The sequence below is a fragment of the Stylophora pistillata genome, chromosome 8 (assembly GCF_964205215.1).
Source record: "Stylophora pistillata chromosome 8, jaStyPist1.2, whole genome shotgun sequence".
Classification (NCBI taxonomy): domain Eukaryota; kingdom Metazoa; phylum Cnidaria; class Anthozoa; order Scleractinia; family Pocilloporidae; genus Stylophora; species Stylophora pistillata.
In genome coordinates this window covers 27,265,208-27,269,736 of record NC_142526.1, presented here as the reverse complement: position 1 = coordinate 27,269,736, position 4,529 = coordinate 27,265,208, and the positions used below count along the sequence as shown (strand labels likewise).

Below are 4,529 nucleotides of genomic sequence, written 5' to 3'. Positions count from 1 at the left end.
ATGACGTCATTGTTTGTCTCCGTAGTTACTGATGATGTCAAGAATTTCGATGACGGGGGTGAATAGGGGTATGCAAATCCGCCGATCCGCTACGATTTGATAACCAAATCCGTGAATCCGTTAAAAAAAAATTGTTAAATCCGAATCCGTTCGCTGCTTGTCTCGTAAAAAGGTGGAAAACGCACCTTGAGCTGTTGCGTGTTAGCTAGGCAATGGCTTTCCCATCGAGCGAATCACAATCGGTGGGGTACAGTGTCATGGATAAGGGCGCGAACACAGCAGACGTCCAAGTGCGTTACTATTTCCCTGATGCGTGACATGTAGAGAGTCTCGTCCGTGACAAAAAAGTACACATACTCAGAAAACAACGCATTTCCGACGATCGTTTAGATCCACGATCCGAACTTCCTCACAAGCAAAATCCAAAATCCGAATCTAAAAAATCGACGAAACCGCGAACCGTTGCAATTTCAGGATCTGCAAATCCGTTAAAATTTTGCTCTAAATCCGAAGTCCGGGCAAAATAATTCTCAGAATCCGCCGATCCGTTAGCCTATTCACCCCCCTCTTCGATTATTTTCAGCTTTTCTACTATTTTTCTTACCTATCTACCTTGGACAACGCAGCAAACTGTTAGAAATTCTGCCAATAGCATAAGCTTCGCAAATTTTGCCAGACACGAAAAGCAAAGACTGCATCTATGGTCCAGCACTGCAAGTGAGTACACAGAATGCATAGAGAGATGTTTGGTTCACGAAAGATGCACCTCTCTGAGTTATGGAGGAAATGGGGGTCGCGTATGTCAGCTACTGGAGGCTAACAAGTACGATTCTCCCACAAAAATGAGAATCGATGAAACATTTGTGCATTTCTCGATAAAGGTAAGAGGAAGTTGTGCCCATTTTCAGCTTTTGAATGACAACCAAACATCAAGAGATTATAAACTGTTTGTAATCTCTTGCCAAAAATGACTTTACTACATTGTGCTCCACTATAAACCTCAAAGAACTTTTTCCCAATAACCAAGTGGGCGAAAATATTGTAAAAATATAATCAACAAGTTTTAAACATCTTAACGACTTTTCAGTAAATGTAGAAAGTACTTATTTGAAAAACGTCATGCCTATCGGTTTCGAAACCGTGTCAGTTTTGCTCAGATGCGAATTTTATATACCATTTCGTCTATTTTTTTTTTAAAAAAAGCATCGCATGTCGAAAGAATTCTTAAAAGCATTAAACAACATATCACTTCTGCAGTTTGAACCACAAGGAGCGGTTAAATTTCGGGCTAAATTTGTTAATTTTAATCTTTCAAAACCATTATTTCTAGCTTGACTTTTAACACGGATGGCATTAATGTTTAATTTGTTTACCAATTTTCAACAAAAAGAAAGAGGAATTCTCAAGATAAAATAAAAGCTTTAAAATTGGGTCACTAGAGTAAGACAATTGAAATACAATAGCAGTGATGCCCTAGTTATTAAATGAGACACCTTTTCCACAAGAATCGCAAAACTTTTGTCTCGGACGAACTCAGTCACTCCATAATTTTTTTCCGAAATTAACGGCCCGCAGCGATTTAATTATCATGGGCCATTAAGATCTTCTTTTTGTTTTAAAAAGTCTCTCTGAAATTTAACATCTGTTTTATGTCAAAGTTTTATTCTGCGCCCTGTATTATGAAAGACAATAGCACAACATCCTCCGCCAGGCATGAAAATGAGTTCTGCTCCTAAAAGTTCACAGCTTCGCTTTCAGAAAACTGTTCGCTTCTCTCAACTGAAAATATCCCCAATATTTATCCATGCTTGTTTTCACGTCAAATGAGAATTTTCTTTTTACTCCTCGGACAAAAAATCGAGAATCACCGTTTAACGAAAGGATATAAATGTTTTTACAAAGTAGTGATGATTTGATGAGATCACATGTCTATTCACGGACAAACCTGTTATCTATGAAACGAAAACAAAAGTTTGTTTTGCACGACAGTGATCAACTGGGAACAGGTGTTTCAGAAGGAATTTGTTTCTGGTTTGCTTTGCAATCTAGGTAACTGGTTTCCATGCCTTAAGTTTTTTTATTTATCTCCCGACGTATCCTTCCTTCGCTCTTACAAAGGGCTCACGATCGAAACGTCTGCTTTGAAACTCTTTACAATGGCCAATATATACAGTATCAACTCTATTGATAAAATTAAGTTAACCTTCTAGTAAGCCTACTTCTGTTAATGCTGTAGCAATAAATTAGCGAACTAAGTAGATTTTGAAGACTGAACTGTTGGGATTCCAGCCTGTAACAACACTACTTGTTATACATTATTTGCCTGTCTTTACTGCAGAGACCCACTTGCGACAATGAGCTATGTTTAAACGGGGGGAAATGTATCCCAGACTTCCAAAGGAATGGTTATCCATGTCGTTGCCCTTGGCGAGTACAACGTTTTGGAAAACTGTGAAGAAGGTGAGGTAGAAAGGTTCAAGTTTCTTATCAAGAAAAGAATTTAACCGCATTGTCCCGCATCGTGTTTCATGAGTCGTTTTTGACCACATGACCACTGAACTTAAAAGTGGCTTATCAATACAAGCAGGATTAACGACAGGAATCTGAAAGCCATGCGAGTCATAACTTGAGGGTAGACAATCAAGGTTTTTTTTCAGCGTATTTCATTGTTTGCACTCATAGGTCGAGTTCTTCCGTCCATTGATGGAGATTGGACAGCCTTCTGGTGGTATGACTTTGGTACCACGTGGCCGTCAGATGAAAAAGACGCCCTAGCTTACGAATTTGGTCATTGTAAGCCACGTGATCCGTACTGCTTTGGTCGACTCCCTGCAGACGCTGAACCAGATGCAACTGAAATACTTGCAATTGACTCAGAGGGCACCACGTACAAGTGGAGTTTCAGTTCTAACGCTCCAGTTCCCAGTGCAGCTTAGCGGGCCTTTCATGATCACCAGGAGGTTGACCATGGGGATAGCATAGACAGCATACCTGCGCGGAATCCAGAAGTTCTGGAAGGTAACGAACCGCCTTATGTTCAACGTGCATTCATGAACCGTGCGCAGAATGGAGTCAAGTCGGTGCTGCTGGATGACAATAACTGTGATTGTTGGTCAACCCTAAGTCTCGGACATGGTATGTGTCATAATTCTGCGTATTCTAACGTCGACAGTTTTGGCGCGGATACTCTCTATTAGCCAGTCTGTAACAGCCCAAGACCAGGTATTGGTCTGACGTTGTACGTCCGTAGAAAAACCCTCAAATGACACTCATCATCAAAGAGGCTTCCATTTATGGCAAAAACTAAGAAAGAGGTGCACGTGTCCAAGGAAAGGATCGTATTATATTTTAAAACATATATTGGTTGTAGAGGACTTATTTCAACACTTCGAGTTTTTAGGTCTTCAACACTTCTTAAATCAACTGCTTTTGTCATGTTGTATCCCATCGGGAGATGTGTAATGGCTTATAACCTTGCATGCTTCTATCAGTGTTTATAGTTCACCACTAAATATTCTCCGATTCTTATTGGTTTAAATTGATCACGTGACGCGATAGTGTTCATCCGTGGAGAGACACTATCAGCCCTTATAGTTCACCACCAAATTTTCTCCGGTTCTTATTGGTTTAAATCGATCACGTGACGCGATAGTGTTCATCCGTGGAGAGACACTATCAGCCCAGAGTGCCCGCCCGCGGAAAATACCCGGATGGATAGTGCCCGTCCGCGGAAAATACCTGGATTGATAGCACTCATCCGTGAAAAGTTTTGAATAGTTTGACAGCCGCGAAGTTAGGCAGATCGGAAAAACAGTGACTTTTCAATTCTGACGGGTATAACGTATTATTTAGCCAATGTACGGTTGCGAATTATTGACATTTGTGACAAGCTGTAGGCGCGGAAGAAAATTTAGGGCATATGGTATGACGTGGACTGGACTGGACTGGACTAGTAAAACGTGGACTAGTAAAGCGCGGACTGGTAAAACACGGACTAGTAAAACGCAGACTAGTAAAACGAGGACTAGTAAAACGAGGACTAGTAAAACGCGGACTAGTAAAACGCGGACTAGTAAAACGCGGACTAGTAAAAGGCGGACTAGTAAAACGCGGACTAGTAAAACGCGGACTAGTAAAACGAGGACTAGTAAAACGAGGACTAGTAAAACGAGGACTAGTAAAACGCGGACTAGTCAAACGAGGACCAGTAAAACGTGGACTAGTAAAACGCGGACTAGTAAAACGCGGACTAGTAAAACGCGGACTAGTAAAACGAGGACTAGTAAAACACGAACTAGTAAAACGAGGACTAGTAAAACGTGGACTAGTAAAACGCGGACTTAACAACGACAACAACAACAACAACAACAAATTTCTTACGAAGGCGATCACAAGACTTAATGGCGAGCCAATTTAGTGAGTGACAATCCCTGTTTGACCTTTAAGCTACACATGGGTTTGACATGCACCAGATACAAACGAATTTATAAGTTTAGGCTAAGAAAGAATTTTATTCAGCACCAGTTCAA

The 4,529-nt window shown here is 40.8% G+C and overlaps 1 pseudogene across 1 annotated transcript; it reads left to right on the top strand.

Annotated features, from left to right (window-relative positions):
* Positions 1 to 4,179, top strand: LOC148725708 (uncharacterized; annotated as a pseudogene). Its single transcript, XR_015991118.1, has 4 exons — positions 1 to 58; positions 535 to 881; positions 2,339 to 2,460; positions 2,683 to 4,179. The product of XR_015991118.1 is annotated as an uncharacterized LOC148725708 (transcript).
* The last annotated feature ends 350 nt before the right edge of the window (positions 4,180 to 4,529 follow it).